The following is a 15133-nucleotide window of genomic DNA, read 5'->3' on the forward strand; positions in this document are numbered from 1 at the left end:
GCTTGGCTGCCTTATGAATAAACAGTTTCTCTGCTGCAAACCTCAGCGTCTCAGCGTTTGGCTTGCTGTGCATCGGGCAAATGAAACTGGTTTAGTAAGAGTATAGACTGGGTGGCTTAAATAACAGAAATTTATTTTCTTGCAGTTCTGGATGCTAAAAGTCTAACAGGAAGGTGTCAAAAAGTATAGTTTTTCCTGAGGCCTCTGTTTTGGCTTTTGGGTAGCCAACTTCTTGCTCTGTCCTCACATGGCCTTTTCTCCTCGTGTGCATACTCCTGGTGTCTATCCCTCATCTTATGAGTGATGCAATGAAATTTATATTTCAAGGCAGGACAAGAAAATTTAAACATAAAATTTTCTGCTTTGGCCTCTCTACCTCCTTAATGTGCAGTGTGCATCTGCATTACACACTAACTAGTCTTCCTCAAAGATGGGAATGCTTTCTTGACTCTAAAGATCAATTTTTTCCCCCTTTCTTCTGATGCTAGCAATGTAACTTCTTAAAAGATTAGCATTCTTTCCCAACTCTATTGGGGGTTATGGTGACTCACTGACTGCTTTGTACATGCTTACTTGGCCTATGAACTTTGTATAAAATGTCAGCATGTCATTTTGTTGTATGATCCTTTGTCTCATAAATGTATATCGTTGTGCCTTCAACTTCCAACAGGCAGAACAGATCTCAGACATTCTGAGACTCTGTCTCCCGGGTTATAAACCTCAGTTTAATTGAATAAAATTCACTTTTTTCTTCTTGATTGTTAATTGAGTTTTTGTCAACAGAAGAAAACCAGTCTTAATGGAATACAGCCACACTCTTATAACCTCACTTATCTTTATTTACCTCTATAAATGCCCTATGTCCAAATACAGTCCCTTTGTGAGTTAGTGTTTCAACGTTTGACAGGTATTATGTTAATAAATGTTAGTGGTAATAAAAGGCAAATAACTTACTACAGTTGGGTAATAAAGAGGAAAAGAGCATTCAACTTTTAAAAGTATCCTTCAATTGCCAATAGATCACAATTTCTAAAATTCACTTTCATAAAAGCATAATTTCCAAAATATGCCTATTAAATACTGTAAATGCATCACTTCTAAGAACTACTTCAAACAAACACAAAGTTTTCAATTAAAACAAATATTAAATGATGCTAAAATGTAGAGTTTAATAAAGTAAATTTATTTGAATTGAATACTTACACTTGTTACCATATACAACACTGATTATTATCCCACCTGACTAATCCCCCATAAACTCATCATCTTCCCTACAAAAAGTTCGGATCATTCTCATCACTGAGATATCCTCTGATACCTGGCAAAAAAAGCCTTCACCTGCTTCCTCTGCTTCTTTTCTCATCACTCTTCCCATCGCACACTATACCACAAACACATCGATCTTCCTTCAGTCTTTGAATTCCATATATGACTTTACAGCTCAAAAGTATTCCCAGGTCTTTTGCTCTCCAAATGAAACATCTATTTTCCCCACTATGCTTTGTAAATTCAAAAAATCTTTTAAGTGTCAACATAAAGTTTAACGTTTAAATTAAAGTGCTGTTATAACCTACACTCCTAAATCTTGAACATTCTCTATATTATCATTAAATTCCCTGAACCTGTAGTGAATAACATTATATAATTTTAGAAAATTATTTTTGGATAATTATGAGTAGCTTTCGTGTTTTTATACTCTACTTGTAATATGAAGCAGAGTTATTATCACTGTTATCAATTTTGAGTCAAAATCTTCTGGAAGATGAAATGACATAAAACGTGAGCATACAAATATATAAAGTTGATTAAATAAACGGCAGGGTGTTCTAGAGAGAATTTATAGCCCAGGAGCTACACTCAGAATATTTGTTTTCCTTGCCCAACAGGAAAGCTAAACTGAGAGAGCTGAGTGTCACTGCCAAAGAGCACTAAGGGATGAATGTCGGGAAACCTGAAAATACCTTTTCAGAGGCGTTCATTAGACCATGGTGTGGGTTCATAATCAGGGTTATCCAAAAAGATAAAATAAAGAGAGAGGGTAAAAGCAGACAACATATTCACCAGAATGAGAATGGTGAACGTGGCTTTTTTCCTCAGCACCATAAGAATGGTGCTTTGGTCTCATGGGAAAGTCTAGGGGAGAGGCTGCTGCTGTGAACGCACTGGATTCTCTGCTTGTGTCTGTGCGGGAAAAGACCCATGGAGCCGCTGGTGGACCATGAGCCCATAACACATCAGGTCAATGAAGAACAACATGAATTCATGTAGTGAGGCAATACACCTTTCTGAAATGACTGAAAAACAGTATCTATGAATTTTTTCTGCAGCTGTTTTTCCTCTTACTTGGTCCAGTTTACTCACAGCAACTAAAGGTATTTATCAAGTGCTACAGTATCCAGCAGAGGAAAAAGCAGAATCCAATGCACTTGGGGGATGTCACTCTGAGTTCCACCCACCTTGAAATACTGGGGCAAAGCTTAATGGCTAAGACGACTCCTCCTGCCCACTCTGTGAAGACAAAGGACAAGTTTATATCCAATATCATCTAGAAAATATTTTCTTCCAAAACTGCCACTGGCTTCAAAGACCCTTTACGGAGACACCCTAAGGAGAAGCTCTTGGCCAAGACAAGCTGTTTTATCAAATCTCTTGAAAGATAATCTCATCAATGCGCTTCAGTCTCTTTGAATCTCTTAAAAATAACTTGATAAATATTGGATACCTTGAAACAATTACACTTCACTCTTGTATCCAGTACATTTTCTGATTCTACCATTTCTCACACCCTTTGCAACTCCACTGTTTTTTTTAAATTTATTTTTTGGCTGCGTTAGGTCTTCGTTGCCGCACGCAGGCTTTCCCTCTAGTTGTGGCGAGTGGGGTCTGCTCTTCATTGCAGTGCACCGGCTTCTCATTGCTGTGGCTTCTCTTGTTTTGGAGCATGGGCTCTAGGCAGGCAGGCTCAGTAGTTTTGGCACGCGGGCCCTAGTGTGCGGACTTCAGTAGTTGCAGCACGTGGGCTCAGTAGTTGTGGCTCGCAGGGTCTAGAGCACAGGCTCAGTAGTTGTGGCACATAGGCTTAGTTATTCCGCAGCACCTGGGATCTTCCTGGACCAGGGATTGAACCCGTGTCCCCTGCATTGGCAGGCGGATTCTAAACCACTGCACCACTAGGGAAGTCTCTACAACTCCACTTTTTTAGAGCGTTTTCCCTCTCTTATTCTATTATCTCAACTCTTAGGTAATTCTTCACTCATTCTATGTGCAGTTTTATCCTCACAAAACCAATGTCATGAGCAAACTCCTAAACATAACAGTGATACGTAAGATTTTGGTTAAACTTCCTCTCAGTAGCTCTTGACATCATTCATAACTTTTGCATTTTTAACTTAAATTTGCTGATTCTTCATTTTCTCTCATCCACTTAGTAATGGAATTCCTGAGAGTTTAATCAATAGTCATCTCTCCTCACAATCTGCACACATTTTATTAGTGATCTCATTCAATGTCATGGCATAAATACCACTGTAAGCCAAAAATTTCCAAATTCCTATCTTTGCACATGTACACAGGGGTCATTTTACCCGGTAGATAAAGGTTTGGGACAATATCACGTCATGTACTTGCTGGGAAGGAATTTTTATTTCACACGTAAATGCAGTGGCAGTGTGAGCATGGGGACTTGAGATGATCTTAGAGAAACATTTAAAAATGATCAAATTATTAAGAACTATTAGTAGTGATTAAGTAATTTATTGAGGAGGGGGAGAAGCCAGGAACCCAGGCCATAACATATCTGAAATGGCTGGAAAAGATCAGGTAAAATTGATAGGCAAGACACAGTCTAAAAAGTGACAGAAGACAGCTAAGACAAAGGATGGGCTTCATGGGCTGTGTTTCTCGCCAACCCAAGTGTTTTACCTAGAAAATATTATTATTTTTCATTTGTGATTTCTGAGCACTACTGCAGCCTGGAAGAAGAAGAAAAGAGAGAAGTAGGAAGAACTTACAGAATCTTAAAAAGGAACATGAACAAAATGGGTATACTTTTATTCACTGCTTCAATAGGCATGTGTTAAGCATCTGATGTGTGTCAAACATTATTTGTGTCTGTAAGAGGAATCAGGAAGAAAAATATCTGGTAAAGGACCTGCCTCTATTAAGCCAATACTAGCAACAAAAAAGATATACATCAGACAAAACAAATAATAAATAAAATATGCAATATATTGTAAGATGACAAGGGTGCAGACAAGGATAGAAGGAATTGTGCCTCCACACTGTGTACACACACACACACACACACACACACCCTACTGATTCTGTTTCTCTGAAGAACACCAACTAGTACAGACTTTGGCACCAGGAAGAGGGGTGCTACTATGACAAATACCTACACATACTCAAGTGGCTTTGGAACTGGGTAATAAGCAGAGCTGAAGGAGTTTTGAAGAACATGTTAGAAAAGGCCTAGACTGCCCTGAAAAGACTGTTGATTGAAATATGAAAGCTAAAGGTGATTCTGAAGAGGGCTCAGAGAGAAAAAAAGGAGAGCTGTAGAAAAAGCTCCTATCATCTTAAAGATATACATATATCATCATAAACAGAAGAGTGCTAGAAATATAAATATTAAAGCTGCTTTTGATGAGGGCTGAAACAGAAATGTGGGAACATGTTATTTGAAATGGGAGGAAAGGCAATCATTGTTATAGTGGCAAAGAACTTGGTCAAACTGCATTTTCATGTTTTGTGGAAAGTAGAACCTGTTAGTGATGAACCTGGATACTGACATGAGATTTTTAAGCAAGCTCTTGAAGGCATGGCCTGGTTTCTCCTTGCTGTTCACAGTACATGCAAGAGGAGAGAGAGAAACTGAAGCAGGAATTGTTAAGCAAAAAGGAACAGGAACTTGAAGACTAGGGGAATTCTAAGCCTATCTCTCTTGTAAAAACTGGGGAAGCCTGCTTCTGAGAGAACATCAAGGCTGTGGCTGGATGATTATTTGTTGAAGATATGATGGGCATGTAATGCATGATCCAAGGGGTTAAGACTTTGCGGGCAAGTGGGTTGGAGTCAATGTATTTTTTATGTGAGAACGACATGAATTCAGTGATGCCAGAGTATGAAGTATTATGGGCCGAGTTGTGTCCTCCCATGCCCCCCACCAAATTCGTATGTTTAAATCCTAACCCCCAGGACATATGAATAAGCCTGTATTTGGAGACAGGGTCTTTAAAGAGGTAATTCAGTTACTGTGAGTTCATTAGGGTGGGCCCTAACCCAATATGACTGATGTCCCTATAATAGGAGGAGATTAGAACACAGACACTTACAGAGGGAACTCTGCCTATAAGCTGTCTTCAGACTGCAACGTCTGCCATTCCCGGGGTCTCCAGCCTGCCAGCCTTCCCTGCAGGTTTTGGACTTGCCATCCACCACCATTTTGTGAGCCAGTTCCTTAAAATGTCTCTCTCTCACCACTGTTATCGCTGAGAAAAGATAAATAGATAAATAAATAATAAATTAAGTCTCTCTCTCTCCCTGTATATACATCGGTTCTGTTACTACAGAGAACTCTGAATAGTCTCTGTAAACTTTCTGTGATTAGTATAGAACTGAACACCTCCATCTTCTTTCTTAGTGGTTCTGGGGAACAGGATGCACTTTATTTTATCAGTAATTTTATGTCTACAGCAAATTACTGGGATCAGTGCAAAGAAGGTACCTCTCATTCAAAATAATAAACACTTCATTTGATAAAAGAATGAATGAAAGATTGCCAAGCTTAGAGGGGAGTAATAATGAAGGTGCATAATGGTGTTAAGGTCTAAGTGTTTCCCTGAAAGTCACCACTGGCTCCAGATCTGTGAGGATTTCTAATGATTTCGCCCCACTCATTCTTTGAGCAGTGATAACTTGGTCTGATCTGACCTCCAAAATTCAAGCCACAGAGCTGGGTGGGGGTGGGGGGATTTTCCTGTCACATCCCCTGAAAATAAGATGTGTTTGATTCAGTCCCTAAGTGGCCTTCCACAGAAATCACTCCGAAAAAGACAGGACACAGACTAGATTTTTTTCATGAATGACTGCAGTTTTTAATGGGGATGAGACATGTGACCACAACTGGTCCAGGATTCAAAGATATTTTGTGATCTTTTGTAATTACCCAAACTTTGTGATGCTCACTCCCATTTAAATGATGTATCTAGTTATTATTTAAATTCATTTATGTAATTTCTCTTTATTATAATTCCCAATATTTTTCTATAATTTGCATGTATTGATTAATTTCATACATATCCCCACACACATTTTTGTTTTGGTTTACCAGTGTTTTCCTGATTATTTTTTCAATGTGTACTATAAAACCTAGACTTTTTGTTTAGAAAATTTTGAGTAGATTTAAGTGCATATACATAAAATGCTATTTCCTCATTCTTCTGTTTACTCCCCCATCCTCTATAATACAGGAGTTAAGTTCTGTTATCAACGACTGTGTATCCTGCCAGAAATATTTTATTTGTTAGCATATAATCACGATAAGTAGTCTGTACTTCATCAAAAGTTATATGTCCCCTAAACTCTAGTTCGAATTAACAATTTGTTATTTAATAATTTATTGCCTGGGACTTCCCTGGTGGTCCAGTGGTTAAGAATCAGTCTTGAAATGCAGGCGATGCCAGTTCAATCCCTGGTCAGGGAGCTAAGATCCCACATGCCATGGGGCAACTAAGCCCACATGCCACAACTACTGACCCCATGCTGCAACTACTGAGCCTGCGCACCACAACTAGAGAGCTTGCATGCTTCAACTACAGACCCTATGCACTCTGGAACCCTCATGCCACAACTACAGAGGCCGTGCACTCTGGAGCCCATGCACCAAAACTAGAGAAAAGACCATGCACCGCAATGAAAGATCCCATGTACTGCAACTAAGACCTGATGCAGCCAAAAAATAAAATAAATAAATAAAATAAATAAATATAAAAACAGTTTAATAATTTACTGACCATTAACATAAACAAGTAAAATATGAATCTGAAGGATGTGATGCTATGATGAATCCTAATTTGAATTCTTTGGAAGCATCTAAATTTTAGGTGGTTTAAAAAAATTGCTGTTGGGACTTCCCTGGCGGTCCAGTGCTTAAGACGCCATGCTTCCACTGCAGAGGAATGGGTTCCATCCCTGGTCGGGGAACTAAGATCCTGCATGTGGTGCAGCGCAGCCAAAAAATAAGACAAAAAATTGTTGTTCACGTAAATGTGGTTAATAAACTTGTTTTGCTTCTGTTTTTCTTTATATAACAATAAACAGACACCTCACAAAAAAGGTATATAGATGGCAAACAGCATATGAAAAGATGCTCAATATCATTTGTTATTAGGAATTTCAAATTAAAACAACGAGGTATCACTACATATCTTTTAGAAATAGCCAAAATCCAGAACTCTGACAATACCAAATGCTGACGAGGACATGGAGCAACAGAAACTCTCATTCAATGCTGGTGGGAATGCAAAATGGTACAGCCACTTTGGAAGAGTTTGGCAGTTTCCTATAAAACTCATCATACTCTTATCATATAGTTTGGCATGGAGCTCCTTGGTATTTACCCAAAGCAGCTGAAAACTTATGCCCACACAAAATCCTCAGATGAATGTTTACAGCAGCTTTTTTCCCCCAAGTTGGGTCTTCATTGCTGCGTGTGGGCTTTCTGTAGTTGTGGTGAGCAGGGGCTACTCGTTGTTGCAGTGCACAGGCTTCTCATTGCGGTGGCTTCTCTTGTTGCAGAGCACGGGCTCTAGACTCACAGGCTTCAGTAGTTGGGATGCGCAGGCCCAGTAGTTGTGGCACACGGGCCTAGCTGCTCCATGGCATGTGGGATCTTCCCAGACCAGGGCTGGAACCCGTGCCCCCTGCACTGCCAGGCAGATTCTTAATCATTGCACCACCAGGGAACTTCCTATAGCAGCTTTATTCTTAATTGCCCAAAAGTAATCAAGATGTCCTTCAGTAGGTGAATGGATAAATAAACTGTGGTCCATACAAAGAAACACTATTCAGCACTGAAAAGAAATGAGTTACCAAGTCATGAAAGGACATGGAGGAAACCTAAATGGGACACTCACAGAAAGATACACAAAATGAAAAGGCAGAGCACTATGTACTAGATGAAAAAACAAGATAAAACCCCAGAAAAACAATTAAATGAAGTGGAGATAGGCAACCTTCCAGAAAAAGAATTCTGAATAATGATAGTGAAAATGATCCAGGACCTCGGAATAAAAATGGAGGCAAAATTGAGAAGATGCAAGAAATGTTTAACAAAGACCTAGAAGAATTAAAGAACAAACAAACAGAGATTAACAATACAATAACTGAAATGAAAAACTACACTAGAAGGAATCAATAGCAGAATAACTGAGGCAGAAGAACGGATAAAGTGACCTGGAAGACAGAATGGTGGAATTCACGGCCGCGAAACAGAATAAAGAAAAAAGAATGAAAAGAAATGAAGACAGCCTAAGAGACCTCTGGGATAACATTAAACGCAACAACATTCGCATTATAGGGGTCCCAGAAGGTGAAGAGAGAGAGAAAGGACCAGAGAAAATATTTGAAGAGATTATAGTCAAAAACTTCCCTAACATGGGAAAGGAAACAGCCACCCAACTCCAGGAAGCACAGAGTCCCAGGCAGGATAAACCCAAGGAGAAACACGCCAAAACACACAGTAATCAAATTGACAAAAATTAAAGACAAAGAAAAATTATTGAAAGCAACAGGGAAAAACGATACATAACATACAAGGGAACTCCCATAAGGTTAACAGCTGATTTCTCAGCAGAAACTCTACAAGTCAGAAGGGAGTGGCACGATATATTTAAAGTGATGAAAGGGAAGAACCTACAACCAAGATTGCTCTGCCTGGCAAGCATCTCATTCAGATTCGACAGAGAAATCAAAAATTTTACAGACAAGCAAAAGCTAAGAGAATTCAGCACCATCAAACCAGCTCTGCAAAAAATGCTAAAGGAACTTCTGTAAGTGGGAAACACAAGAGAAGAAAAGGATCTACAAAAACAAACCCATAACAATTAAGAAAATGGTAATAGGAACAAACATATGGATAATTGCCTTAAACGTGAAGGGATTAAATGCTCCAACCAAAAGACACAGGCTTGCTGAATGGATACAAAAACAATACCCATATATATGCTGTCTACAAAAGACCCACTTCAGACCTAGGGACACATACAGACTGAAAGTGAGGGGATGGAAAAAGATATTCCATGCAAATTGAAATTAAAAGAAAGCTGGAGTAGCAATACTCATATCAGATATAATAGACTTTAAAATAAAGAATGTACTGAGCCTGCGTGTCTGGAGCCTGTGCTCTGCAATGGGAGAGGCTGCGACAGTGAGAGGCCCGCGCACCGCGATGAAGAGTGGCCCCCGCTCGCTGCAACTAGAGAAAAGCCCTCGCACAGAAACGAAGACCCAACACACCCAAAAATAAATAACTAAATAAATTTTTTTAAAAAATTTAAAAAAAAATAAAGAATGTTACAAGAGACAAGGAAGGACACTACATAATGATCAAGGGATCAACCCAAGAAGAAGATATAACAATTATAAATATATATGCACCCAACATAGGAGCACCTTAATACATAAGGTAACTGCTAACAGCTATAAAAAGAGGAAATCAACAGTAACACAGTAATAGTGGGGGACTTTAACACCTCACTTACACCAATGGACAGATCATCCTGACAGAAAATTAATAAGGAAACAGAAGCTTTAAATGACACAATAGACCAGATAGATTTAAATTGATATTTATAGGACATTCCATCCAAGAACAGCAGATTACAGTTTCTTCTCAAGTGCACATGGAACATTCTCCAGGATAGATCACATCTTGGGTCACAAATCAAGCCTCAGTAAATTTAAGAAAATTGAAATCATATCAAGCATCTTTTCCAACCACAGCGCTATGAGATTAGAAATCAATTACAGGGAAAAAAACGTAAAAACCACAAACACATGGAGGCTACACAATACGTTACTAAATAACCAAGGGATCACTGAGGAAATCAAACAGGAAATCAAAAAATACCTAGAGATAAATTAAAACAAAAACACGATGACCCAAAACCTATGGGATGCAGCAAAAGCATTTCTAAGAGGGAAGTTTATAGCAATACAAGCCTACCTCAAGAAACAAGAAAAATCTCAAATAAACAATCTAACCTTACACTTAAAGGAACTAGAGAAAGAAGAACAAACAAAACCCAAAGTTAGTAGAAGGAAAGAAATAAAGATGAGAGCAGAAATAAATGAAATAGAAACAAAGAAAACAATAGCAAAGATCAATAAAACTAAAAGCTGGTTCTTTGAGAAGGTAAACAAAACTGATAAACCTTTAGCCAGACTCATCAAGAAAAAGAGAGAGAGGACTCAAATCAATAAAATTAGAGGGACTTCCCTGGTGGTGCAGTGGTTAGGAATCCACCTGCCAATGAAAAGGACATGGGGTCGAGCCCTGGTCTGGGAAGATCTCACATGCCGCGGAGCAACTAAGCCCGTGTGCCACAACTACTGAGCCTGTGCTCTAGAGCCCACAAGCCACAACTATGGAAGCCCGAGTGCCTAGAGGCCATGCTCCGCATCAAGAGAAGCCACTGCAATGAGAAGCCTGCACACCACAACGAAGAGTAGCCCCCACTCGGTGTAACTAGAGAAAGCCCGCACGCAGCAATGAAGACCCAATGCAGCCAAAAAGAAAGAAATAAAATAAATAAATTTATTAAATAAATAAATAAAATTAGAAATGAAAAGGGAGAAGTTACAATAGAAACGGCAGAAATACAAATCATAAGAGACAACTTACAAGCAACTCTATGCCAATGAAATGGACAACCTGGAAGAAATGGACAAATTCTTAGAAAGGTATAAAACCTTCCAAGACTGAACCAGGAAGAAATAGAAAATATGAACAGACCAATCACAAGTTATAAAATTGAAACTACTAAAAATCTTCCAGCAGTTGGGCTTCCCTGGTGGCACAGTGGTTGAGAATCTGCCTGCTAATGCAGGGGACACGGGTTAGAGCCCTGGTCTGGGAAGATCCCACATGCCACGGAGCAACTAGGCCCTTGAGCCACAACTACTGAGCCTGTGCATCTGGAGCCTGTGCTCCACAACAAGAGGCCATGATAGTGAGAGGCCCGCGCACCGCGATGAAGAGTGGCCCCGCTTGCCGCAACTAGAGAAAGACCTTGCACAGAAACGAAGACCCAACACAGGCAAATAAATAAAAAAAAAAAAAAAAAAAAAAATCTTCCAGCAAACAGAAGTCCAGGACCACATGGCTTCACAGGTGAATTCTATCAAACATTTAGAGAAAAGGTAACACCCATCCTTCTCAAACTCTTCCAAAAAATTGCAGAGGAAGGAACACTCCCAAACTCATTCTGTGAGGCCACCATCACCCTGATACCAAATCCAGACAAAGATACTACAAAAAGAGAAAATTACAGACCAATATCACTGATGAATACAGATGCAAAAATCCTCAACAAAATAGTAGCAATCAGAATCCAACAACACATTGAAAGGATCACACACCATGATCAAGTGGGATTTATCCCAGGGAAGCAAGGATTCTTCAACATACACAAATCAATCAATGTGATACACCATATTAACAAACTGAAGAACAAAAACCATATGATCATCTCAATAGATGCAGAAAAAGCTTTTGACAAAATTCAACACCATTTTATGGTAAAAACTCTCCAGAAAGTGGGCATAGAGGGAACCTACCTCAACATAATAAAGGCCATATATGACAAACCCACAGCAAACATCATTCTCAATGGTGAAAAACTGAAAGCATTTCCTCTAAGATCAGGAACAAGACATGGATGTCCACTCTCGCCACTATTATTCAACGTCCTAGCTGCAGCAATCAGAGAAGAAAAAGAAATAAAAGGAATACAAATCAGAAAGGAAGAAGTAAAACTGTCACTGTTTGCAGATGACATGATACTGTACATAGAGAACCCTAAAGATGCCACCAGAAAACTACCAGAGCTAATCAATGAATTTGGTAAAGTTGCAGGATACAAAATTAATGCACAGAAATCTCTTGCATTCCTATACACTAACAACAAAAGATCAGAAAGAGAAATTAAGGAAACAATCCTATTCACCATTGCAACAAAAAGAATAAAATACCTAGGAATAAACCTACCTAAAGAGACAAAAGACCTGTACTCAGAAAACTATAAGACACTGATGAAAGAAATCAAAGATGACACAAACAGATGGAGAGATATACCATGTTCTTGGATTGGAAGAATCAATATTGTGAAAATGACTATACTACCCAAAGCAATCTACAGATTCAATGCAATCCCTATCAAATTACCAGTGGCATTTCCTTCAAAACTAGAACACAAATTCTTAAAATTTGTATGAAGACACAAAAGACCCTGAATAGCCAAAGCAGTCTTGAGTGAAAAAAACGGATCTGGAGGAATCAGACTCCCTGACTTCAGACTATACTGCAAAGCTATAGTAATCAAGACAGTATGGTACTGGCACAAAAACAGAAATAGAGTCAATAGAACAGGATAGAAAGCCCAGAGATAAACCCACGCACCTATGGTCAACTAATCTATGACAAAGGAGGCAAGGATATACAATGGAGAAAAGACAGTCTCTTCAATAAGTGGTGCTGGGAAAACTGGACAGCTACATGTAAAAGAATGAAATTAGAACACTCCCTAACACCATACACAAAAATAAACTCAAAATGGATTCGAGACCTAAATGTTAAGACTGGACACTATAAAACTCTTAGACGAAAACGTAGGAAGAACACTCTTTGACATAAATCACAGCAAGATCTTTTTTGATCCACCTCCTAGAGTAATGGAAATAAAAACAAAAATAAACAAATGAGACCTAATGAAACTTAAAAGCTTTTGCAAAGCACAGGAGTCTACAAACAAGATGAAAAGACAACCCTCAGAATGGGAGAAAATGTTTGCAAACAAATCAATGGACAAAGGATTTATCTCCAAAATATATAAACAACACATGCGGCTCAATATTAAAAAAACAAACAACCCAATCAAAAAATGGGCAGAAGACCTAAACAGACATTTCTCCAAAAAAGACATACAGATGGTCAAGAAGCACATGAAAATCTGCTCAACATCACTAATTATTAGAGAAATGCAAGGGCTTCCCTGGTGGTGCAGTGGTGAAGAATCTGCCTGGTCGGGGAAGATCTCACATGTCACGAAGCAACTAAGCCCATGCGCCAGAACTACTGAGCCTGCGCACTGGAGCCCGCAAGCCACAACTACTGAGCCCACGTGCCACAACTACTGAAGCCTGCACGCCTACAGCCCATGCTCCGCAACAAGAGAAGCCACCACAGTGAGAAGCCCACGTGCCACAACGAAGAGTAGCCCCCGCTCGCCACAACTAGAGAAAGCCCTCGTGCGGCAACGAAGACCCAATGCAGCCAAAAATAAATAAAAAAAAAAAAAAAAAAAAAGAAATGCAAATCAAAACTACAATGAGGTATCACCTCACACCAGTTAGAATGGGCATCATCAGAAAGTCTACAAACAACAAATGCTGGAGAGGATGTGGAAAAAAGGGAGAGGCCACCGCAATGAGAAGCCCGCGCACAACAACAAAGACCTAATGTAGCCAAAAATAAAATAAATTAATTAAAAACAAAACAAAAAGACACATGCACACCAATGTTCACTGCAGCACTATTTACAATAGCCAGGTTATGGAAGCAACCTAAATGCCTATCGACACATGAATGGATAAAGAAGATGTGGTGCATATATACAATGGAATATTAGCCATAAAAAGGAACAAAATTGGGATACTCTGTCATACAGAGTGAAGTAAGTCAGAAAGAGAAAAACAAATATTGTATATTAACACATATATGTGGAATCTAGAAAAATGGTACAGATGAACTGGTTTGCAGGGCAGACATAGAGACACAGATGTAGAGAACAAACCTATGGACACCAAGGGGGGAAAGTGGTGGTGGTTGTGGTGGTGGTGCTGGTGGTGGGATGAATTGGGAGATTGGGGTTGACATATACACACTAATATGCATAAAATAGATAACTAGGGCTTCCCTGGTGGCGCAGTGGTTGAGAGTCTGCCTGCCAATGCAGAGGACACGGGTTCGAGCCCTGGTTTGGGAGGATACCACATGCCGCAGAGCAACTAGGCCCGTGAGCCACAATTACTGAGCCTGTGCGTCTGGAGCCTGTGCTCCACAACAAGAGAGGCTGTGATAGTGAGAGGCCCGCGCACCACAATGAAGAGTGGCCCCCGCTTGCCGCAACTAGAGAAAGCCCTCGCACAGAAACAAAGACCCAACACAGCAAAAATAAATAAATTAAAAAAATAGATGACTAATAAGAACCTGCTGTATAAAAAAATAAATTAAATTCAAAACTTCAAAAATAAAACAAAAAAAAAACCTGAATGCATATGACAAAGTGAAAGAAGCCAACCTGAAAAGGGTACATACTGTATGACTGCAAATATATGACATTCTAGAAAAGACCAAACTGTGGAGAGAGTAAAAAGATCAGGGCTTGCCACAGGTTAAGTGGGAAGGAGACATGAATAGGCAGAGCACAGATTTTTAGGGCAGAAACTACTCTGTATGATACTGTAAAGGTGGATACATGTCATTATACATTTGTCAAAATCCACAGAATTCACAACACCAGGAGTAAACCCTAATGTCAACTGTGGATTTTGGGTGATAATGATGTGTCAGTACAGATTCATTGATTGTAACAAATGTCCCACTCTGGTGTGGGATGCTGACAGTCAGGGAGGCTCTGCTTATGTGGGGGAAGGGGGTACACGGGAACTCTCTTGTACCTTCCACTCGGATTTGCTGGGAACCTAAAACTGTTCTTTTCTTTTATTTTTTTTTAATATTTATTTATTTATGGCTGCGCAGGGTCTTAGTTGCGGCACACGAGCTTCTTAGTTGCAGCCTGCATGCAGGATCTAGTGCCTTGACCAGGGATTGAACCCGGGTCCCCTGCATTGG

This window comes from Balaenoptera musculus, chromosome 19, assembly GCF_009873245.2.
Source record: "Balaenoptera musculus isolate JJ_BM4_2016_0621 chromosome 19, mBalMus1.pri.v3, whole genome shotgun sequence".
NCBI classification, from domain to species: Eukaryota; Metazoa; Chordata; class Mammalia; order Artiodactyla; family Balaenopteridae; genus Balaenoptera; species Balaenoptera musculus.